Source organism: Peromyscus leucopus, chromosome 8b, assembly GCF_004664715.2.
Source record: "Peromyscus leucopus breed LL Stock chromosome 8b, UCI_PerLeu_2.1, whole genome shotgun sequence".
Classification (NCBI taxonomy): Eukaryota; Metazoa; Chordata; class Mammalia; order Rodentia; family Cricetidae; genus Peromyscus; species Peromyscus leucopus.
Genome location: NC_051086.1, coordinates 23,275,506 through 23,301,812, shown reverse-complemented (window position 1 = coordinate 23,301,812; position 26,307 = coordinate 23,275,506).

Here is a 26,307-nt window from a genome sequence, read left to right as displayed (position 1 = left end):
ACTATGACCTTGTGGATGTGTCCTTACCACCCTCAGTGTCCCTTCAACTCAGCTGCTTCTGAGCGCAAGCCTGACTGGAGGTCATGGATCTTCTGAGTAAGAGGATGAGATGAGGCTTCCACTCAGCCCCAAGCTGACCCATACTGAATCTTCTTTTAGTTATCCACTTCTCTGTGCATTCCAATAGCTGATTTATACATTTTTGCTTTAATATGATCAATATTGTCTAATACTGCGCATTAAAAGAGACGAATTTATTTTTAAAAAGTGACAAGGGGTAAAAGGCATCATCAAAAGAAAATAACTATTGAGAGGTCCCTGAGGCAGGTGAGGTGTCCATCTAGTCACCAAGGTCCCCTCCATCCACAAGGGCATATGGGCTGAAAACAGGCATCCTAACCAGGTGTTCAGTGGTGGAAACACACGAAGGAGCCACTGCAGTGCCTCCCTATCCCCCTGCTGAGTTTCCGTCTTCTATCATGACAATCCTTTGTATTTGGTACACTGGGAATCCCAGTCTTCTGCCATGAAGCATTTCCCTCCTCCCTCCCTCCCTCCTCCCTCCCTCCCTCCCTCCATCCCTCCCTCTCAGAATTATAGAATGAGATCACAACTCCTCTGGTAAAACAGAAGCTCTTCAACAGGATACAGAGGGAAATCTTTCTCCAGCTTCAGTTCTGGCCTATCTTGTATGCTGAGCACATGCACAAACTGTAATGAACGTTTTCCATTTTCTCTCTCTCTCCCTCCTGTGTATGCTGACACCTACCTAGAATACCTCTCCTTTTAAAATTGTATTTTATTTATTTATTGGGGATGCAGCTATGGAGGTCAGAACATAACTTGTAGGAATCAGTTCTTTCCTTTCACCACGTGGGTCCTGGGGATTGAATTCAGTTTTGTCAGGCTTGGAGGCTAGCACCTTTACCCATGGGGCCACCTCAGCTGTCCCTGGCATACATTTCTTGATACCTTTCCCAGGGAAGTATGCATGCTAGTTTGCGCATATGTACTTGTGTTTATGAGTGTGCACATGTGAGTGTGCATGTGTGCCTGCATGAATACACACACACACACACACACACACACACACACACACGCTGAAATGGCTAGTTTCACCATATCTTTCAAGTCTTTACTCAGACATCACTTTCTACAGGAAGACTCCCATGCCTTGCATATGGTTTAGCATATACATATGACCTCACCCCTAAGCCCTTTACTCCTAGTAAATGATCCCCTGGCACCCCTGCTTGTCCCCATTTAGCTAATTAGGACTCTGCCATAATTGCCTTTTGTTCTTCTTCTAGATATTCCAGTCAAGGTCAAGGTTGCATTTATTCATTGACAATCTCTATCATGTAGCACAATGCAAAGTGCTTATTAGGAGTCCAATAAACATTTATGGGATTGTCTCTGCAGGTACAGACCAGTCATCTGCCTGTGATGCTGAGGCAAAAGGATTGCAAGTTCAAGGCAAACCTGGGCAGCTTAGTAAGATTCTGTCTCAAAAATAAAACAAAATATAAAGAAAATGGACTACAGATATAGCTGTAGGGTGCTTACTTAGTATATATGGTGCCCTGGGTTGAAATCTCAGAAGAGCAAAAAGAAGTAATTAAGAAGAACAAGTGATGTCGTCGGTGATCGGGACAGTGAGGTATGGCTGTGGACAGTCCCTCTGAGAAGATTTCCTCACAATTATTTCCAAGATGGAATGTCAATAAGAAAGTGCCATCTCTCCCGACCTTGCCTTCATTCATTCACTCTTCAGATGGAGTCTGAATACTTGCTTTGTCACAGAGGCTATGCTAGGTCTCAGGGACACAGCACCAAAGACTCAGTGCTGGTTTCAGAGATTCAAATCTAGGAACCACCACATTTTGGGGGTTGGTTCTTACTCAGTAACTTACTGTTCATTCTATAACGGTTTGGGCATTCAGTATGTCGGTGCATGAAGTAAAATGAAATATCGGGACGCACACCTATCAGAGGGTGTGCATGCCAGGAAAAGCAGTCTTGCTATACATAGAGAAAATTTCGGGGGAGAGACAGCTGGTGCAGGACACAGATGGGGGAGTAGTAGAGTCACCCAGTTATACTACTGGTCACGACTGGGTTCAAATCCCTTCTATAACTTGAGGCCATCTTTGATGGTCAATGCTGTTTCTCAAACCTCTATTCCTATATCTGGAAAATAGGAGTAGCAGAGTTAGCCTCATTGGATTCTTCCGAGAATTCAGTGAATGAGCATTTCATCTCTTTAGCACAGAGGAAGGCATTTACTAGATGTTAGGTAGCAGTAACCAGGTGGAGAGGGCAGAGGTGGCGTGCTGTGTGTGAGAACGGCAACAAGTGGCATGTGTGTGCAGTGTTCGAGTTCTTTGCTGCTGCTGTGACAAATATCATGACAAAAATCACTTAAGAGAGGAAAAGCTTCATCCGGCTTTCAATTTTAGGCTTTATCCCATTGTTTCTGGGATGTCAAAGCAGGAACTTAAAGGCATCTTGTCAAGAGCAGAGAGAGAATAGAGGCATGGATCCTCATTCTCTCAGTACTCAGTAGTTTTTTTTTTCCTGCTCTTGCACAGTTCATGGCCCAGCCCATGAAATGGTGCTGCTCACTTTCAAAGTAGGTCTTCCCACCTCAGTGAACAGTTGAGACAATCCTCCACACACATGCCTGCAGTAGCCTTGATCCAGATCATTCTTCACTAAGACTCTCTTCTCGGTGATTCTAGGTTGTGTCAAGTTGACAGTTAAAACAAGCCAGTGGGACTGGTGTTAGAGCTAGGTTGGGATGTGAATGTGAGTGATGACGTGTGTGTGTGTTCGCGTTCTATGCTTGAGCACTTGGTTAGGTATAGTGGGAAGTCCCTCAGGATTACTGACAAATGACGTGATTATATTTGCCTTCTTTTAACTGAAATCCCTTGAGAAGAAAAGAAAGGGGAGGGAAGGTGGGAAATGGACAGCACTAAAAAAGAAATGAAGCTGGGAATGGGGAAAGAGGAATGGTGAGGCAAGGCAGGAAAAAAACTGCAGATTGTTGCTAGGCTCCAGCGCTTGCATCTAGATTAGTAAGGAGTCCTAGGACCGGCCTAGGGGCTCAACCACAAGGGAGCTGTCAGGGTGATTTACAGGTTTCCGACTCAGGGTCTAGTTGAATGATGAGGAATGAGCTCCCAGTGGCTCCTTCTGTAGAATTCAGCCTGGGCTGCGGAGGGCTACCCATCTCAGGCCTCACTCAGTTCCGCACACTGCAGGTGCCAATTACCCAGGGTCAAAGGCAAGAGCAGCCTGCCCTGGGGTATGCTTCGCAGCCTCTGGACATTCAGCTGATCTTGCAAGAGCACATCTCTGCAATGTCACGACAGGGCTGATCTGCAAAGCTTCCATCCCCCTTTCCTTCAGGCAGTAAATCCAAAGGTATTTTTCTAGCTTTAATTTATTTTTTTAAAGTAGCGTTATGAGCCCGTTAATAAAAGGTAAACTTAGTCCTTGCCCGGCTGTCACTCAACCTCTTGCTTCTCTCCTCTCGCCCGGGAAACTCTCTGGAAACAATGCCAGCTCCTGTCCGCCCGCACATAAAAAGGTTTATAGATCTCCAGTTCCCTACAACTCAGCCCAAAGTAGCTCTCACTTGACAGTCATCAGAAATCAGCGTTGCTCCCTCTTCTACCAGGCTCCAGCCTGCACAAGGTCGGACTCCGTTCCACCGCTGCTGGAATCACACTGGCCATGGCTGTGTGGATGTCTCTCCTCAGAGGACGCCTCCATCTTAAACAGCGCTTGCCAGAAGCTTACACTAGTCAAACAGACTGCGCTTTCCCCTGAACTCGGTTGGGGGCTCAGATGTGAGAAACCAGACTGAGCTGTCTGTAGCCCACCAACTCCTTCAAGCTGATGTAGTGAAGGATTATGGGAAGGGGAAAGCCATTTTACATCCGCGTACCTCTGGATAATTCTGTCCTACATGTGATCACAGGGCGTCTGTCCAGAAGCCACAGACACACAATCTTGCAGTTTCTGTGTTTCTCATGTATGCCTGTGACTGGTGGGTTTGTTTCATTTAACATGACAAAAATGAGGAATAAACTGGTTTCAACAGGCTTTTTTTCTTTTTTTCTTTTTTTGTTTTTCGAGACAGGGTTTCTCTGTGTAGCTTTGCGCCTTTTCTAGAACTCACTTGGTAGCCCAGGCTGGCCTCGAACTCACAGAGATATGCCTGTCTCTGCTTCCTGAGTGCTGGGATTAAAGGCATGCACCACCACCGCCAGTGTCCTGTCATGATTTAGGATTTTAAATTCTGGAAATTGCTGGTGTTTTTGGAATTCAGCTTCCCATTCTTCTTGGCTTGTGGGTGGCTTCATCTCCTTTATTAAATGCCATTCTACCATTGAGAGGTTAGACTCCATCAGCCTAGTTTTTCCTTCAAGCAGGCTTTCTTTAACCTCAGCATTACTGACACTTGTGGTTCTAAAATTCTCTGTGGTGGTCAGGCTGCTACCCTGTTGATTGTGGGATGTCAGTAGCAGTCCACTCTCCACTTTGACAACTAAGCATGCACTCAGGAATGCCCAGTGTTCAGACATTGCCCAAATCAATTTGTGCTGAGAAGGACTGCCCTGAAGCATGCCTTTGTGACTGGGTGTGGCAGGTTGTCAAACAGTGACAAAATATTTTAGGCATTAAAAATCTCTTTATGCATAAAGTACAGATCCACATGGAGAACACAAATAGATTTGCAATCTATCTGAGGTGTTTGAATTTAGTGGCAGCTTGCTGATTAGGGAGCAATGTAAGCATTACAGCTCTGAAGGGAAAGGTATCCTGGCAGTTGGGAGCCAAGGAATACCACAGCAAGGAATACCACAAGTCACATAGCACAACAAATTTCACACAAGAGATTTATTGAAGGGAAAAACCCAGGAGGGTGGCTGCCTCTGCTTAGGTGGGCACAGCAGAGAACTGAGCAGAAGACAGGGTTTACAAAGGATTTCTTGGGGTGGGGGTTTAGTGTGGAGATTTCCAGAGTGGGGATTGGTAAAATTTCAAGTCCAGAGCTTGGGCTTTTTACTCCACCAGGTGGGGGCTGGGTCCAGCTGTGAGGGCAGTCAGAGTGTTCTCTGGATGGAACCTGGTGGTTAGAGGTCCTCAGTGGAGGGGCCTGGCCACTTGTGTGCCTCGAGGGGCTTATAACAACCACCACCACCATGATCATCACCATCATCACCACACAAACACCACTGCAACCTATCATTAGCATCACCATCATCTTCATCACCACTGCCATCACCATCATGAGCTGCACCACTGCTACCATTGTCATTATTATCACAACAGGCATCATTATAATCATCATTATTATTGCCATCACTGCTATTGTTATCATCACCATCACTATCAGCATCATTACCACCATCATCCTTACCGTCATCACTATTGTGACTACGACCATGATCATCTATCCATGCTTTGTACAGGCCATGAATGTGTTGGACATATCTCCCTATGTATTACCCTGTAGTGAATACTTACATTTCACTTAGAGATTGGATAAGCTGTTCCTTCCTTTGAGAAGCCTTCTCTTATAATTGGCGGAACTATGTGCTTCTTTTCCTGTGTAGACTTTTTGTAGTTGTTTTGTTGACTTCTCATCTCTTTGTACTTCTTGGCAACCTGTGAATAAGCAATAGATGCTCTCCATGAGTCAATGTCAACCTGAGTTAGTGGTAGCTTTTAATTGGAAGGTTAGCACTGTGGTTTAACAATGCCTGTATTTTGACTCCTGGCAGCTTTGAAGTCACAGAGGCTTTAGTTCAAGTCCCAGCTCTGCCACTATGAGGTAGACTTTATATCCCAAAATGAACTCTGTAAAATGGAGATGAGATCACCTGTAAAACTTAGAAATCAACTACTACTTTCTTTGTGGACTCATACAAGATACTTCTCTCAGCCTTCATATCTGTATCTGTGAAGTATGGTTTGTGATAGAATATTACACATACAGCACGAAGATTAAATGAGAATATGCAGATACCTTAACACACTGACAGGTATGTAGTAGGAACTCAATAGATGCTTGTTAATTGAGACAAGTAGGCCAGTAGTCCTACTGATGTAGCTGAGTAATCTTAACTGAGTAAATACCTTATACTTATCATAAAATATTTGAACAATATGTGAAAACTGCTTAGATTTCTTCTACCCTAATGTAAACATCGTCGTTAACTGGTGAATTTCCTTTCATAAAGATGGTAAGCAGAATGTAGTGCTTAAGAATGCAGGCAATAGTGTTAAACTTCAAATTTATCACTCAAGTAATTGGTAAATTTTTTGTTTCTCAGTAAAAATAAAGAATAGAAATGATAAAGATATTTGCCTTAGTGTTCTATTGCTTGGAAAAATGCATCATGACCAAGGCAACTCCTACAAAAGAAAGGAATTAATTGGGGGCTTGCTTATAGTTCTAGAAGATTAGTCCATTATCATCATGGTGGGAGGCAGACCAGCATGATGCTAGGGCAGTAGCTGAGAGCTTTGCATCTTGATCCCTAGGCAGCAGCCAGAGAGACAGGAGAGAGAGAGAGAGAGAGAGAGAGAGACTGGGCCTGGTGTGGGCTTTTGAAACTTTAAAGCCCACCCCCAGTGACATACCTCCTCCAACAAGGCAACAACTAATCCTTCCCAAACAGGTCCACTAACTGGAGACCAAACATTCAAACATATGGGCCTATAGGGCCTGTTCTCATTCAAACTACCACATTACCTACATCAGGGGACTGAGTTAATGGTGAGCTAGTATTTATAATAAGTATGTACAAATAGATATGTAATGTACATGAGTTAATATTTATAATAAGTATACACTGAATGAATATGCAATGTACAATGTGCTGTATCTTAAAAGAAAATTGTGCTTCCATGCCTGCCCATCCACCACCACTGCAATGTTAGATGATGTTAGCATGCCTTTCTATTGGCCTATGTGATCATGTAGGGCTGTTGATAATTGCTTGTTTTATAAAATTGTGCTCCTATTATGTATACCTCCCTGGAATGTGACTTTGTTTTTAGCTTCCAGTGCATCTACCATGGAATCTGATCTGCCACAATAATTGGTGTCAACAAGCGACTACATAATCATTATTCTACAACAGAGATGCAAATCTCTTTGTGCAGCCATTCCCCTGGAAACGGTCATTTCATTTGTTTGTTGGAAAAACTTAAGCATTAAATGTTATATTGGGAAGATAGGGGAGGGGCCAGCCAGACTGAGTTTTATTTCTGGGCTGGAGCCTGCTTTGTGTGGCGAGCTATGGATTTGATGCATGTAGCAAGAAGTTCATTTTGAGTTAAGTAACTATCTGGAATCACCCAACAGTTAGATAATTGACCCAATTTAATTTTCCTATAGAAAGGACAACTGCTGGTTTGCTGCCTGATGTATAGGTATGTCACCGAGTGTATTACAAACCAGTCAGCTAAGTATGAAGCTATTATTACTAATTAAAATCACTTTCCTGCAGAGCCCTCACCCCCTCCACCGCCTGCAGCATACCTGCCCACATTACCTAGGATTCACCCCTTTGGGAACAGTTAATGTGAGCCAGAAATCAATAGCTCAATTAACAATCAGGATTGGGCTTCCAGGCAGCACAGATCAGGATCAATAACTTATGTTCAGTGAAATTAAAGGTAGTTGTTAAGCCAACTGTTTAAAAGCTATGGATGTTGACTGTAAGGATATGCATCAAAGCCCCTCAGGCTCCTCGGCAGAGGTAGAGAAGCCCATTTTTTGTTGCTCTGTCTTCCACATGGATGGGCACCCAATGAAGCAAGCATGTCTTTACCAATTTTTTTTTTCTGAAATAAATCTCCTGGCCTCAGGACTGCTGCGGGCATCTGAGCTGTCTTTTGGAGACTTTCCTTTCATTAAGCACAGTGAGCAAAAGCAGAGTTCCAGAATCATCTCTCAGTGTCTTCAGCATCTTCTGGAAGGCTAATGAATAGAGTTTCCTTGTGTCTTATATTTGTTTGACATCCCTAAAATTACAGCTTTTTACCATTTGGCCAATATTTAATGAGTACTCTGGGCTTCCAACCTTCACATTGAACTTTCTATGAGTTGGGCTATGTGTATTAGTTTTACAATTATTCTTTTTAGCCAGTATTACTTGTAGTGTGTATAGTTTTATCGTTTCATGCCTTTTTTTCAGCCCATGTAATTTTAACAGGTCCCCAGAACTTAGCATGACTGATGTTGTGTTAGAAGCACCATTTTGACCTTAAAAACCAGTACATGGGCCGGGCGGTGGTGGCGCACGCCTTTAATCCCAGCACTCGGGAGGCAGAGGCAGGCGGATCTCTGTGAGTTCGAGGCCAGCCTGGGCTACCAAGTGAGCTCCAGGAAAGGCGCAAAGCTACGCAGAGAAACCCTGTCTCAAAAAACCAAAAAAAAAAAAAAAAACCAGTACATGGGCCCCAACACTTGCCAAAATGGGAACAAAGACCTAGTCCTTAATTACATGAGTGCCTACATGTATTAACCTTGCTTTTTGGCTACCATAGTTCTGCTTCTTTCTAACTGAAAGGTCACAACCAGGATGTGTTTTTGTGCATAAAAGACAAAGAGCTGTAGGGCTCAGGGCTGCATGATTTGGGCAAGTTCCCTGTGCAGCCACCAGCCAGCAATAAAGACTTTCTTTGTGGCTTTAAGAATGTCTGCATGGTGTCTCTGACGGGCTTACCTCATAACAACACAATGTAATTAGGCTAGAGTAGATGAGAGTAACAAGTATCTTCAGACATGATAAAACAAGCCAGCCAAAGTCTGTTTCTTGTAGGCAACAGTTTTGGGTTATTCAAATCATACAGCAGATCTTCTCCAAGTGGGAACTATGGCTCCTCTACCTTGCAGAGTTTATCATCATCTACTGTCTGCTTATCAGATTTATCTAGGTGGGAATGGGGCAGGATAGTAGGGAGGAGGTGACCCATCACTTCTTAAATGTCTGGCCTCAGAAGGACAGTCAGGAATCTGCATCAGCTCCATAACCTGGATGTCAATCACCATCCTAGCTACAAGGGAAGCGAGGGTAAGAACTCTGTATATTATGTCCAAGAAATAAAAAAGGAGAGGGCAGACTTTGGAAGAGAGAGATAATGGGTTCCAAAGAAGATTAAAAATGGGTATCAGATCCTCTGGAAACGGGAGTTAAGAAGTAGTTGTGAGCCTCCTGATGTGGGTTCTGGCAACTGAGCTTGGATTCTATGAAATATCAGAATGAGCTCTTAACTTGTGAGCCATATTTCCTGTCCTTTTTTTTTTTTTTTTTTCATTTTGGCACCCAGAAAGGGGACTCATCCTTTTAGGTGAGATGATCTTTAAGCATAAAGATAAACATATGATTCAGATCTGGCCAAACATGGTCTTTCTTGGGATAGATCACAAAACGAAGGTTCTGTGGGTATCCTCCCATCTTTTTGTCCACCTGTCAACCTCATGGTCCTGCCACCATGGGACTAGAATCAGTGGATCTAAAGAACCAGACCTGGAACCCCTAGAACTGTGTGCCCAAAGCCAACAAGCCATTCTGTTAAAATAATTATCTTGTGTACTTTGGTCACAGTTTTGCAAGGCTAAATAACATGATAAGAAAACTTCAACTGAATGTTACCTTTACTTTTCTTGTTTAAAAATATTGAAACATAAAGCTGGAAGGGAGATAGCTCAGTTGGTAAAGCACTTGCTTTGCAAACACAAAGACTCGAGTTTGATCTCCAGAAATCTCTCTCTCTCTCTCTCTCTCTCTCTCTCTCTCTCTCTCTCTCTCTCTCTCTCTCTCACACACACACACACACACACACACACACACACACAACATTCAGAATAAGCTGCATATGTTCATAATACATAAGATGGTAAGATGCACAGCAATTAAAATGAAAATTATTTATAAACTACAGGTAAGAACTGGTAATACTTATACATATTTTCTTCTAAATATTTCCCCTATTAGGTCAAATCAGGTGAGGGGAGGATGAAGGGAGGGAGTACTGACAGAGACAATTAGAATCTGGGGCATCTCTGGGATGAGCTAGAAACCTAGAACAATGGAAACTCCCAGGAATCTATGAGGGCGAGCCTAGCTAAGACTCCTAGCAATAGGGGATATGGAGCCTGAACTGGCCATCTCCTGTAACCATGTGGGGTCTTGCCCCACTGGGAACTTAGGTTACCTCTGAAGAGGTGGCCTGGAACTGAGGAAAGGTAAGTGTGTGCCGCTCGCCTGTTCCCCAGCCTCCTTCTTAGCCAGAGACAATCAGACACAGAGTGGAGTCAAGTCGAGCAAGTTTATTGTTAGGCAGTAAGCCTCTTTTATAACAGAAAACCTCAGAACCCTAGGAGGGGGTGGAAGGAGCCAACCAATGGTTTTAAAGGTCACCCTATACTCATTTTTTTTTTGTTTATGAGCTGTTTCTGCACTGACATCATCTCCTGATCTTTGTGTCTAATCTCAGCGTAAACAATTTGGTCTAACTTCCTCTCAGCACCATTTGAATCTAATCTCAGTGTAAACAACTTGGGCTCCATCTGTCCAACTTCCTCTCGGCACCATCTTTGGAGCCCATGTATGTCCCACATAACCAGGCAAGACTTCCAATGGAGGGACAGGGGCACCAACCCAGTCACAAACCCTTGGACCTAGAATTTGTTTTGCCCACAAGATATTTTAGAGGTAAAGATGGAGCAGAAATTGTGGAAATGAGCAACTAATGAGTGGCCCAGCTGGAGGCCCATACCCCCTGAGAGGGAGCTCACCCCAAAGGCCAGGACCCAGAGTCTAGAGACCTTGGATAGAACCAAACATGACTGGAAAAAAAAGTCATTGAAATGATTCCTAATGATGTTCTGCTACACTCATAAATCAGTGCCTAGCACAATTGCCATCAGAGAGGCTTCACCCAGCAACTGATGGAAACAGATGCAGAGACCCACAGCCAAACATTAGGCAGAGCTTGGGTAATCCTGAGGAAGACGGGGAGGAAGGATTGTAGGAACCAATGGGGTCAAGGGCACTACAAGAAAACCCACAGAATCAACTAACCTGGGCTCATAGGGGCTCACAGAGACTGAACTGACATCCAGGGAGCCTGCATAGGCCCGCTGTATATATGTGACAGTTGTGTCTTCTTGTGGGACTCCTCGACTCTTTTACCTGCTTTTGGGACTCTATTCCTCCTACCAGATTGCATTTTGCAGCCTTAACAGAAGAGGGGGTGCCTGCAACTTGATATGCCATGGGTGGCTAACATCGATGGGAGGCCTGCCCATATCTGAAAAGAAGCAGAGTAGGAGGAGGAGTAGATGGGGTAGGGGAGAGATGGGGGAAGGAGCTGGGAGAGAAAGGAAGGGGAATCTTTGGCTGGGATGTAAAAACAAAACAAAACAAACAAATAAAAACAAAACAAAACAAAACAAATAAATCAAAACAAAACAAAACAAAACAAAACATTACCAGGTCAAACATTGGGAAAGGCCCTTCCTGCAAAGTTTCGGCTTAACTGTACACCGTAAACATCCTACTCCACCCTTAAGGCCCAGGCAGACATTTGCACGGCTGCACCCTGTCCTCTCTTGCAGTTAGACTCTGATGCATTCAACCGGTCTTCAGTTGAATATTTATGTTGTTTTTAGCTTTCCAGTCTTATAAATAATGCTGGGATTACTAACTTTTAATTTCATATATTTTACCACCACAGAAGTGAGAAACTACCATACATAAAATCCTGAAAAAGAGCCACCTCCTCCAACCATCTCCAACGCTGTCATAACCACAGTTAATATTTTCCTGTGTTTTGTCCTAGCCTTTTCTCCCACACATAATTTTATGCTCACTTTTTCCCTGACTATAAAAGTGATATATGGCGAGTTTCTAAAGATATGAAAGTACAGCAACAAGGAAGCAGAGCAAAAAATCATTCTTAATTCCTCCACCCAGAAGCAGCCACTTAGGAAGTCTTTGGCCCGTTTTCTCACATTATTGCTATTAATAGTGGTATTATTAATGATTTCTTGTTTTCTATAATGGAGACCATGCTAAACCTTCAATCCTTTTTTCTTTTTCTTTTTGCTTTACTCAATTCTACATCTAGACCTCCCTTCCTGTGTGTAAAAGCTTTAAGAGATAGTTTAAAAGCATTGATTTTTTATAACAAAATATTTTAATGACTGCGCAACATCCCTTTGAACAGTCTGTCACAAGCAATTCAACATTCCCTGAAGGGTGACGGTTTTAGCTGCAATGTGCTTTGCTGTACAGTGACTTAGCACATGCATTTTGGTCACATTCAGCTGACTTCTTTAGGATAGGTTGCTAGGAGCAGAATCACGTCATGTATTAGAAGAAGCACAGGAAGCTTTCAAGGTGTCCATAGGCAGTTCAAACAGGGAATGCCAGACTGTATCTTCGTTTCTACTTATCTTCATTTATTGCATTTTATTTATTTGTGTGTGTGTGTGTGTGTGTGTGTGTGTGTGTGTGTGCATCTGCCACAGCATGTGTGTGGAGGTCAGGGGACAACTGGTGGGTGTTAGTCCTCTCTTTCCACTTTTCACTATGTGGGTCCTGGGATTAAATTCAGGTCATCACAGTTGGCGTTAAGCATTTTACGCACTGAGGCACTTACCTTGCTGGCCCTATCCTCATTTATTATTAGCATACATTAATTGTACAGTGCAAGGGCTTCCATGATAACATTTCCATACATTCATGTAATGTACATTCATCATATTCAACCCCTCTGTTACTCTTTTTTTCTTTTTATTGATTCTTTGTGAATTTCACATCGTGTACCCCAATTCTACTCATCCCCTGGCCCTCCACCCCAGACTCAGCCCCAATCCCCTCCTCCAAAAGGGTAAGGGCTCCCATGGGGAGTCAGCAAAGCCTGGTACATTCAGTTGAGGCAGGACCAAGCCCCTTCCCCCTGCATCAAGGCTGAGCAAGGTGTCCCACCATAGGTTATGAGATCCAGAAAGTCAGCTCATACACCAGGGATAGATCCTGATCCCACTGCCAGGGGCCCCTCAAACAGACCAAGCTACACAACTGTCTCCTGTATGCAGAGGTCCTATCTAGTTTGGTCCCACGCAGGTTCCACAACTGTCGGTTTAAAGTTTATGAGTTCCTATGAGCTTGGTTTAGTTGTCTCTGTAGATTTCCCCATCATGATCTTGACCCCCTCTTACTCATATCATCTGGGAAGAGGGAGTCTTAATTGAGAAAATGCCCCCACCAGATAGGGCTGTGGAGAAGCCTGTGATACATTTTCTTAATTAGCAATTGGTGTAAAAGGTCCAGCCCATTGTGGGCAGCACCCTTGGTCAGGTGGTCCTGGGGTGTATAAGAAAGCAGACTGAGCAAGCCTCGGGGAAGCAAGCCAGCAAGCCACTAATCCATTCCTCTGCTTCAGTTCTTACCTTGGAGTTCCTGCCTTGAGTTCCTGTCCTGACTTTCTTCAATGATGGACTATGATGGGGAAGTGTAAGTCAAATAAACACTTTCCTCCAGAAGTTGATTATGGTCATGGTGTCTTATTATCACTGCAATAGGAACCCCAACTAAGATGGGGGGACAGGTAATATTCACTGTAGGGCTAGCATGCCTCCGTCATTTATTTTGAGCACTTTATCACTATGAATCTGTTTTAACTGCTGCTCATTGCAAAAAGAAGCTTCTTTGAGTCCCTGATTATAAACCTAAATATCTGGAGAGCAGTTTGACATGTCCATGTAGCAAGATAGCAATAACAGGTTCCCTCGTAGCATCTACGAGCTCACCAGCCATGGGCTTCTAGCTAGGTTTACAGTAGCAGGTATGAACTTAAATCTTTGCTTGGCGAGTGAATGAGTTACTGTCCAACACTAAACACATCAGTGTACTGTACAGTTCAATGCAGATATTGCTATTGCTAAGATGCAAATTAGCAAACTGAGGCTCAGAGAAATTTACTGTCTTTATTGGGAGGAAGTTTTTGTTATGCTTTACTGTTTGATTTGATTTGAGTGTGTATGTTTGTGCACACACGTGTGCAAGTACATGTGAATGTGTGGGTTCATGGATGTACATGTCAGTCGGAAGACTAGAGGCCAACCTCTATTGTCCTTTCTCAGGTATTGTCCACCTTGGTTTTTGAGACAGGGTCCCATTAGATTGAACTGGTCCATTTGGCTAAGCTGGCTTGAAGGGAGACCAGGGACCTGCCTGCCGCTGCTCCATCAACACTGCCATTCCAAGTGTGCACCACCACACTCAGCTTCCAATGTGAGTTCTCAGGATTGAACTCAGGTCCTCACGCTTATGAAGCAAGACTTTCAAACTGAGTTATCTTCCCAGCCCCTTATTTTATTTTAAAATTAGTTTTGGGAGAAATAGTACTCATTCATAGTTTGAAGCCAAGTGCAACTTAAAAGAGTCTTACCAAGAAGTCTGGAGGCAGCAGCAGCAGCTCTCCTTTTGGGAAGCTGCTCTCTGAAGCTCCCTTTGAGGCTGTGTAAGTCTTGGCAGTTCACTCTGAATTTTGCAGCAGCTTTTCAGTTTCTGTGTGTATGATTCCGTGATTCTGATTGGGCTTCTTGTGGATCTATAGACCAGCTGAGGGAGAACTGACATTTTAACTCACTTCAATCCATGAACAAGACTTTTTTTCCTCGCCATCTGTTTAGATCTTGTTTAATTTCTCTCAGCAATGCCTTGTACATGTCAGAGAAGTCTTATTCTACATCGTCTGTCAGATTTATTCCTACATTTTATGTTTTTGATGTTATTGTAGATACTATTTATTTTAAAACTTCAACTCCAATTGTTTGCTTGTGTGGAAATGCAATCAATTTTTGTAATTGTGTATTTATTTTTATTTGAGTTGTTGGACTTATTGACATAAAGTTCAATACAGTGTTCATAATATTTCTTTATTATTCCTTTACTATCTGTATTGATATTCTCTTTCTCATTCCTAATCTTAGTAATTTATGCCTTCTGTTGTGTTTTTTTTGTTGTACATCTAAATAATAGAGCAATACAGCTTCATCAATATGATTGAGTTTTTTTTTTGTCAAAGAAGCAGCTTTTGGTTTTATTGATCTTCATTTCATTGATTTCTACTCTGATCTTTATTATTGTGGTTTGCATATGAAATACCACCTCTTCTCCCAAATGATTCCTGTATTGAGATGTACTCCCCAGCAGGTGACGCTACTTCAAGAGTTGGAGGAAACTTCAGTAAAGGAGGTGCAGCCTAGTTAGGGAAAGGAGTTACAGGGGGTGATGCTTGCAGGTATCTCGTTCCTGTCTCCTTCTCCACTTCTTGTCTACAAGAAGGTGAGAAACTTCTGCAGCATGCCCTCCCCACCATGATGTTCTTTCCAAGTGCACAGGACAAAGCAACCAATGACCAAAGCATCTGGACCCTGAGCCAAAGAAACAGTTCCTCCTTCTAAGTAGTTTATAGCAAGTGTTGACACAGCCATGATAAAACTGAATAACACATTTATTTTCTTCTGCTGCTCACTTTGATTTAATTTCTCTTCTTTTTTGTTTTTCCAGGGACGCTGATTGACGACCTTCCTTTTTTCTAGTGCATGTAGGAAGACCATGCATTTCCCCCTGTTTGTTGCTTTAGTGGCGTACCACAAATTTCCACATATATTTCCTTATTATTTTTTGATTACTTCAGAATGGTACCCATAACATCACAGAAGAGGAAACAGGAAAAATATAAGAGCTGGAGGTGGGGATGATGCTGTGAAGCACCGTCCTCTGGACAGGACGTGACTGTCATACTCATGAACTCTCAGTAGCTTTGGTCTGCTTGAGACTTGCACAAGATCAAGCCAAGCAAAATTATGGCATGGACAAGCAGGTGCTTTCCCAGTTCCACCCCTTACTAAGGAGATACTAGCAATTGATAGCTGACAGGGGAGGGGCATCGTTCTGTTTTGAGGGTGCTCCAGTAGAGGGCTCCACATCCGTGCACATATGGGCAGCACTGGTTAGTCTTGTGTGTTATATACAAAGAAATAACAAACAAAAACCCCAAACAGACAAACAAACAAGAGGAAATGAAGTTGGGAGGGGGACATGTTGGGGAGCATATGGTGGAAGTTGGGGGGAACGGGAAGTGAATGGGATCATATCTTATTGGATACATGTATGAAATTCTTAAGAATAAAGAAAATTTATGATTAAAAATAAATCACAACTTTCTTTTTAATTTTTAGTTTGACCTTCAGGCTAGTTTGAAGTCTAAACATTTGGGTGTTTTCAGATATCTTTCCAGATAAGTTTCCTTTACTGACTCATAATTTAAATTCCCTGTGGCTAGAGAATATACTTCAGATGACTTAGCTTTTAAAAGGTACTGAGTCGTATCTTATACATAGCATACAGTTGGACCTTGCCTTTTAAAATATTTTGTTTTATTTATGTGTATGCATGTGTGTCTGTGTGTGGGTATGTGTATGCATGTGTGGGTGTTTGCAGAGGACAAAAGGGACCATCAGACATTTGGAGATAGAATTATGTATAGTTATGATACCACGTGGGTGCTGAGAACTGAACTTAAGTCCCCTGGAGGAGTAACAAGCTCCTTTAACCACTGAGCCATGGTTCTTGTGGGTTGTTATTTTGAATTATGGCTTGAAAATTTCTACCTATTAGTTGGAGGTGTTTTGCCCATTTAAATTTGGTGTTACTATTGACACAATTAGATTTGTCTTTAATTTTATTACTTGTTCTCCATCTGTCCTACCCATTCATTTTTCTTTGGTTATATATACATATAACATATATATATGTAATATATATTATATATAATATAAAGCTATTGGCCGGGTGGTGGTGGCACACACCTTTAATTCCAGCACTTGGGAGGCAGAGCCAGGCGGATCTCTGTGAGTTCGAGGCCAGCCTGGGCTACCAAATGAGTTCCAGGAAAGGCGCAAAGCTACACAGAGAAACCCTGTCTTGAAAAACCAAAAAAAAAAAAAAAAAAAAAAAAAAAAAAAAAAAACAAAAAAAAAAAAAAAAGATATTTAATGTTTCTGTCCTTTTATTTTGAATAGCTTAATAGTTTTATGATTCAACTGTATTTTCCTTATTGAATGGTTAGCTACAACTTCCCATTTAGTTATTTTAATAATTGGCATTAGGGTATGTGTTATGCATCTACTTTTTCATAATCAGTCTTCTTGTAGTACTATATTACTTAAAGAACAATATCAGCTCCTTATTACATTCATGCCATGCTGATATTATAATTTATTTATGCATATATTCTAAACTTTAAAACCTTTTTGTTTTGCTAAAAATCTATCATCTTGAAATTTTAAAAAGACGTACTTTTATTTATGTGTCTGTATGTGGGACAGACCATGTGACTGTGGGTGCCCTTGGAGGCCAGAAGGGGGCATCAGATGCTAAAATTACAGGTATGAGTTTCCCAGTATGGGTGCTGGGAACCAAACTTGAGCCTTCTGCAAAGGTAGCATGTGCTCTGAACCATTGAATTTTGCCAGTAAAGAAGTGCTTGCCTTACAAGCAAGGAGGACAAAAGTTAAATCTCCCAGAACCCATGATAAAAACAAGGCATGAACTTTTCCAGGTCTTGTTCATATTGTCATAGTCTCTGTGGGTGCATGTGTGTAGCAGTCCTGCTTGTGTTTGGAAAATGCTGTTCCAAAGTCCCATCCCTAACTGAGAAGCTAGTCACAATTGATACCACACTCCAGAGCAGGTTCCATGTTCAGGACAACACAAAAAGGACTCCATTTGTATGTGTGTGTAATTTTTGTTTTGGCATTTAAAAACATTTTTGATTTCCTTCCTTCCTTCCTTCCTTCCTTCCTTCCTTCCTTCCTTCCTTCCTTCCTTCCTTCCTTTCTTCCTTTCCTTTATTTTTTTTATTTTGATTTTTAAGACTGTTTTCCTTGTTTTTTATTGAGAGAGAGAGAGAGAGAGAGAGAGAGAGAGAGAGAGAGAGAGAGAGAGAGAACACACGAGTGAGTGTGAGCGCCAGTGTGAAAGTGAACATGAAGTTGAGTGGGTAGGGAGTCAGGGAGACTCTGGGAGGAGTTGAGGGAGGGGAAAGGATATGATCAAAATATATTGCATAAAAATTAAAAAAAAATCAAAAAACCCCTCACAACAACAACAACAACAACAAACTCCAAGAAGTCAGACATCGTGGCATGCCATTGTAACCTCAGCTCTGGGGAGGCAGAGATATGGAATCTCTGGCTCTCTGGCCAACAAGTTTAACTTATCACATGAGGTCCAGGCCAACAGGAGACTACATTTCTGAAAACAAGGTAGCTAGCCCCTGAGGAAGGAAGTTCAGCTTGATTTCTGATGTCTATATGCATACAGGTGTGTGCACACCCGCACATACACACGCAGCTGCCCAGGATGACAGACAAGAAGAGAGTCTGGGCTGGAGATGGAGCTTAGTAGGGGCACACTTGCTCACACATGCAAGGCCTTGGGTCAATCCTTAAGCAGAGAAACAAGAGGGAGGGGAGTCTTATACATTTACATCTAGAGCTCATCAGTCCTGGATAGATCTGTCTTCCTATCTGGTATTAGTTTCCTGCTTGGAGGAATTTATTCTGTTTTGCTTTTTTCATTTATTTTATGTGTATGAGTATTTTACCTCATGTGTCCCTGGTGCCCACAGAGGAGGCCAGAAACAGGCATTGGATTCTGTAACACGAATTGCAAAATGGTCTAATTAATAAAAACCTGGAGCCAGATATTGGGGTGAAAGCTGAAAGATCAGAGGAACAGAACATGCCAGCCACAAGTTCTTACCACTAGGAAATCCTCAGCCCAAGAGAGCTACTTCCTGTATACTCACACCTATATACCTTTCTGTGTCCTGCCATCTTACTTCTTCTCTCTGCCCAGCTACATCACTTCCTCTATCTGCCCAGCTCTATCACTTCCTGTCTGTCTGTACGACCTCCAGATCTCTGTGGTTAACTGGTGCTTGGATTAAAGGTGTGTGCCACCAAGCCTGGCTCTGTTCCCAGTGTGACCTTGAACTCACAGAGATCCAGATGAATCTCTGCCTCCTGAATGCTAAGATTAAAGGTGTATGCCTCATCTCTATGTTTAATGTAGTGCCTGGCTTTTTCCTCTGATCCTCAGGCAAGCTTTTTGTTAGAGTACAAATAAAATATTGCCACAGGATCCCCTGGAACTGAAGTCATGGGCAGTCATGAGCCACTGTGTGGAATTGGATCAGAGTCCTTTGCAAGAGCAACAAGTACTCTTAACCACTGAGCTATCTCTCCAGCTCCTTCTTTAATATTTTTTTTGGAGTGCAACTCTGCTGGAGATAATTTTTTCATATTCTTTATGTTGAAGTTATCTTTATTTTGCTTTCATTAAAAATATTGCTGTTTCTGCATTTTTTTCTGGCTGTAGATTTTTGAGCTTTTTCTTCCGTCACTTTGAGATGTTTGCTGTTCACTGTAGTTTTGGGGCTGCATTGTTTCTGAGGGGAGATCTGTCACCATTCTTTTCATTCTCCTTCATTCTACATGCTGTTTTGCTCTAGCTCTTCATTCATTCATTCATTCATTCATTCATTCATTCACTTATTTATCTTGTGTGCACATGTGCTACAGTGCCCATGCGGGAGTCAGAGGATACCAACTGAGAGTCAGTTCTCTTCTTCACCATGTGGATCTTGGGGATTGAACTCAGGTCATTAGCCTTGGCAGCAAGTGTCCTCACCCGCTGAGCCGTCTCTCTGATCTAGTTGTTTATTTATTTTTATTAAGATTGTCTTTACTAAGCTTTTGATAGATTTGATTATGATGTTTTGTTGTATCCTCCTCCCTCCCTTCCTCCCATCTTTCTTTTTGCCTTTCCCCCTCTTCCCTCCCTCCCTCCTTCCCTCCCTCCCTCCCTCCCTCCCTCCCTCCCTCCCTCCCCCCTCTCTTCCCTCCCTCCCTCCCTTCTTCCCTCCCTCTCTTCCCTCCTTCCCTCCCTCCCTCCCTTCTTCCCTCCCTCCCCTACTCCTTTCCTTCCAAATTTAGTTTGTTGAACTTACTGAATCAGGGCTTATAGTTTTTGTCAGATTTTCAGCCATCTGGACCATTAATTTTCTCTGAAGATGTTTCTATCAGGCTTCCATCCTTTGAGTCCTTCAGTTTTAAACATGTTAGGCTGTCTGAGGTTGATTTACAGTGCAGACACTCTTTTCCATTTTAAAACTCTGGCCTGTTGTTTTTGGTGAATCCTGTCCTGTGTGCCCTTCATTTCAGACATTATCAGTTTTAGTTTTAGAACCAAGACTTGGATCATTTGAAGTATCTCTGTTTCTGCCTGACTCTGAATACATGAAATACAGTTATATGCTTTTCTCCTGGTGTGCTGGTTATTGAACCGTGACCTCTTACACATTAGTTAAGCATTCTACTACTGAGCTATATCTCTAGACTCCTTAAAATTTTTTATTTTAACTCAAAATCTCACTAAGTTGAATGGGCTGTTTTTTTTCTCATGGTGTAGCCAAGGCCTTAAACTTGTAATCCTCCTGCCTCAGCCTCCCAAATAGCAGAATTTACATGACTACGCCACAAGACCTGACTTGAAATGAAGTTGCTTTGTCTTCTATTTTAAAATTATGTGTTTATCCTGAGTCAGGCCATTTTTATTGATTTTTTTCCCCCTTCAAGGTCTATGTTCTCTTTTGCTCTTGCATGACTGACTTATTTGATAGGAGGCTGGTCGCTCTTGTATGTGGACTACTTTTGTGTTCTCACACAGCTTTTTGAGATGTTCTGGAATGCAGTTGAATTTGGAAATAGTTTTCTTTCTTGGGTCATGATTAAGATTGGTTATATGAGTCAAGAACAGTGTTAGGGATAACCACCCCCCCCCATGACTGTGTCAAAACTGTTATGTGTACTTTAAATGATAGTGTTTAGGTTGGCTTATTGAAGTATTCATTTTTGACCTTGGGATGTTTCTCAAGCCAGTGTGTACATAGCACTTGGCTGAATTTTTCAGAGAGGCCTCTGTAAATCTCCTCCCAGTTCCCTGACCTGTAAACCCCAGCTACCTTGGTTTGCCTGGAACTTGACCACTCAGCCCTAGAATTCTTCTGGCTTCCTCCTAGAACCCATGTTTCTCTGTTGTGGCCTCAGGCATCTTTCAAGACTAATGCTTTGGCAGTCTCATGGCTTTTCTCATTTGTGTTCTATCTTTTAGGGATCTTTGTCTTTTCCGTTGCGTGATGTTCAGTGTCCCCAAAAGCCATTGTTTTGTCTTTTTTCTTTCTTTCTTTCTCTTTCTTTCTTCCTTTCTTTCTTCCTTCCTTCCTTCCTTCTGTTCGTTGATCATCAGTATCTTTTTTTTTTTTTTTGCATATGTTGGTTCAGACAGAACCTAAGGACACACATGCTAGACAATCTCTTTGCCACACAACTCTTCTTCCAGTTCTCTTTTCTCTGTTTTTAATTTTGAGAGATGGTGTTATTAAGCTGCCAAAGCTTGCCTTGAACTCACCCAGGAATACCTTTAATTTGCAATCCTTCTGTCTCAGTCCCCCAAGTACCTGAGACTATGGTCTGTGCTGCCTGGCCTCGCTCTTCAGTGTTTTAAAGCCTGGCCTTTTCAGAGAATATGAGCTATTTTTCTCTCTATAAGAATTTTGAAATGAGGATGTATTCTATTCTCTTTATAAGGATCAGACATCGCAAATAACAAAGGCTGAGCAAGATATCAGTGTGGTAATTTTTATCAATCTTGCAGACTTGAGAGCTCTCTAAAACACTTCAGCAAATGTACTGCTTTGTTAGCAGTCATTCCGTGTTCCACATTGCATCATTCTTTTCATAATTGGATTCTTCAAATCTATGCTTGATGAATAATCAGCTCCATCTCCTACTTTCAATTATATTTACTGTATAGCATTTCCCAAGGGAACTATTAAAAACACACACTCATTAACTCCATCAAGTATTTTCACAAAATAAAATTGATATCTCTTTCCCCCTAGATTTTTTACTTGGGGATAAGAGCCCTACCAAAAGCATGCAGAGATGATACAAGACTCCCCTGAATAATGTCAGAGTGGTAAAAAAAAACTTACTTTAGTGAAATTTCCCTTCAAACAGAAACTGATTTTGTTAAGTTTGAATTGAACATTTTCAAGATATTTTTTGCTGAAGGGTTAATTGTTCCCTTTCAAACACACCATCCCAGGATACTTCTGCAGGAAAACAGGTAGTTTTAATGATTATTCAAATGACTTTTCTTAATACGAGCCCCGGCTGCTGGCTTGCAAGGTTCTGCTCATTGGATGCAGTGGTTCTCAATGCAGTCTTTGTATTAGAATCACCTGAGAGACTTTAAAAGGCGTCAATGCCAAGAGCAGAGACTCTGGCCAATTAAACTAGTATCTCTGGGCACAGAGCCTGGACATCTGGATATTTTTAAATGCTCCTAGTGATTTTAGTTTGCAGCTAGGACCAAAAAAACCACTGATGTAATGAAAAATCTCTCATTTTGTAGATGGGAAAAATGGAGCTCAGAAGGGCTGGATCATTGTCTGATGTTAACAAAGCAATGCATCCTATGTGGCAAGTTGACACTGTTTACCTTGCGTGCATGATACGTAGCAGGTCTTCTAAAGACGTCTTCTAATGACGTATAGTATATTTTTACACACCATCTTACAATCAAGAGGCCCGAGGCTCACAAATGTTGAGAAGTTTATTATAATATCGATAAAAACTTGTGCACAGATCTGTCTTCTTATCTCAGCCTCAAACTCTTCATTTTAATTAAGCTTCCATGTGTATTGTCCCTGGAATTTCTGGATAGCTTTATTCACAGAGAAGAATCCTGGGAGTCCACACCTAGGCTTAGCGAGTAATGTGCGGATGGCTAGAGCCTCTTACTGTGCCCCTGTGTGATGATGCTTGATGTGTTTGTTGAAGAACTGAAAGTCATGGCCATCGGAATTCATTTAGTGTGTATGTGTGCTAGAGACCGAGTTTTATATAGTCAAGGCTGGTCTTGAATTCTTAATCTTCCTGCCTCCAAATCCCCAAAATTATGATTACAAGAATGAGATACCACATTTATAGAATTGTTGATTTTTTAGACTTGACGTATTTATTTTAAATTCTGTGTAATTGTCTATGTGTCTATGTGTGGATATGTACACATTTCTGCAGGTACTCTCAGAGGCCAGAAGGGGGCATTGAACCCTCTGGAGTTGGAGTTACAGGCAGTTGTAAGTTGCCCGGTATGGGAGCTGGCAACCAAAATCAAGTCCTGTAGAAGAGCAGTGTGAGCTCTTAACTGCTGAGCCACTTCTCCAGCACCTGATTTATTTTGATAAAGAAAACCCAGGTGTTCAACTCCCAGTACTCATATGGTGGCTCATACCATCTGTAACTCAAGTTTCGGTAGATTCAACATCCTCTTCTGGCCTCCACAGACACTGCAGGAATGTGGTGTACACACACACACACACACACACACACACACACACACACACACACACACACAGGCACGCATAACACTCATACACATAAAATAATTTAATAAAAAGTCAAGTTTTTCTATTTATCTTGGTTCACATTCTTTGAGAATTTCATAATGTATGCAAAGTATTTGACCATATTGACTCCCCCATTCTACTTCCAACTTCCACCACTATCCCCAACGTCCCCTGAAAACTTCATGCCCTCTTTTTATAGCCCGTTGAGTGCAATAAATGGTGTCTTTGTATTCAGGAGTGTAGGACCATCCCACTGGAGCATGGCCAGTTCCTAATGTGGGCTATTCCATGAAAAAAACTGGTTTCCCTACTCCAGCAGCAAAGCTAGGGGTGGGGCTTTGTGAAGCCCCTCCTTCATCTGTGCTAAAAATTTGACTACTTTGATGTTGTGTAAGAATTGTTGATCTTAAAAAGCCCTATGCACAATTGATTTGAAGCCAGAGAGAGAGACAGAGAGAGACACAGAGAGAAACACACACACACACACACACACACACACACACACACACACACACACACACACACGGGTGGGGGGAGTGTTTCCGGGGCATCAGCAGGATCTTGGGAGCACCCAATGACAGGATTCCTCTGAACATTTGATGAATCACGGCAGCAGCATCATTTATGGCTCTAGTGATGACCGTGCACAGCTGCTGGAAGTGTTTTTACGAGGCTCTGTTTGAAGAGAAATGTGCAGTGTGGTGACAGTGGAGTTGAAGCACTGGGCCTTATAGCTGCTGGCTGAAGCTAGACAAGGTTCCAGCTCAGGAATTCGAGCATAGTGATTAGGAGAGACAGCAATAGTAAACAAAAGACTTTGATAATACCAACTCAGGCTTGTGAGGTGTTCCAGAAGGTGTGAGAAATAAGAGGGCAAGCAAGGCTTAGGGTATGTAGAACAGGATATAAAAGTGTTGAGAGAGGTAGCTGACATTTATGCACAAAAATGCCCTGCATAGTTGCTGATAATAGTATGAAAAATGGAAACAACTCAATTATTTCCTAATTATGTAACAACAGAGGATTAAATCAACTATGATTCATTCATTTGTATGCTGTTATGTAGGCATCACTAATGATACTATGAAGAATTTGCAATAAAATGGGAAATACTCTTGGTCCATGAAGAATGGTCTGGTTACACAAACAGATCAAGTGCTTAGTCATACACTCGGTTCCATTTATAGTTTATAGCTTTCCTCTTCTTTTCTCATGCAAACAATAAAAAATTGTTCTAGTGCTGAAGACGTCAATACAGTCACACTGTGAAAAAAACAGGAAGCATGGGAAATGTGTAAAGAGAAAGACACTAAGAATGACCCATGATCCTCGTATGCACTGGAAAGTGCTGCCAATGTTTTGGTGCATTTCATTTTGTTCACCCTGTGAAGTTACACCTATTCACCCACCCCCACACAGGTGCACATACTGTGTTCACATGAAGTACATATCTGAAGTACATGCATTACAATGCATGTATATGCACACATGCATGCTCCTTGAATTACAATGAGGTTATTTACCAAAGGACTCATGGTAAGTTGGACATATCATAAGCTAAGTAGTACTTAATCACACACAGATGTTAATTGTTCAGTGACCTTGTGGCTCACTGGTTGCTAAGGCTCACAGCTGCTGCCTAGAATCATGACCTGGGAAAAGATCAGAATGGATGTAACTGCTTATGCCAGGGCTTATTGCTACTGTACAGTCATACAGTTGAAAAACTACATTTAGCTTTTGCATATGAAGTTTAAAGAACTAGTATGACATATATCACTTAAAATTTCTTTTTAAAATTTTGTGTGTATGGATGTTTTTGTCTCCATGTATGTCTGTGCGCCATGTGCATGTGGTGACTGTAGAGGCTAGAAAAGGGTCAGATCCCTTGGGACTGGAGTTACAGATGGTTATGCAGCACCATATGGATACTGAGGATGGAACATGGGTCCTCTGGAAGAGCAGTCAGTGCTCTAAACTGCGGAGCCACTGTTCCATCCCTATGTTACTTCTTTTTAAAAGGACAGGTTCAAAGTAACCCAGGCTAGCCTTAAATGCACTATGTGGCTGAGGATGACCTTGAGATCACACATGTCACAAAGAAAGAAAAAAAACTTACCTCAGATCCTATGATGTGCCAATGATTGTACAACATACTCTGGCTTTGAATCTTCAGCTCACTGTAGAGACACTTGCACATCTATACTTATGGAAGAACCACTAACAACCAACTTAAGGAATCAGCCTAGGTGTTCATCAACAGATGAATGGAGAAAGAACACACACACACACACACACACACACACACACACACACACACTCACACTCACACACACACACAAACACGCACTCATTCACTTACTATGGAATTTCAATCAGATATAGTAGGGTGAAATTTTGTTGTCTGTAGGAAAATGGAGGAACTGTAAATCATTATATTCTATGAAATACGTTGTTCTCACAAAGACCCATCCTGGTGTTTCCTTTCCTGTGCTGTTGAATCCAGGGGAAAAAGAGAGTGAAAGAGATGGAGATGTAAAAGAGGAGAAGGGGGAAGAGGGAAGATAAGATGGAGTAGTAGAGGGGTGAATGTGATCAAAGTACACTGTATGCATGTAGAGAAATGTCTTAATACACACAGCCCTTCGAATAATCAGCAAGCACTATTTTTTGTAGTCCCCATGGCTCTTCTAGGGAGATGGGAGTTGAATATAGGAG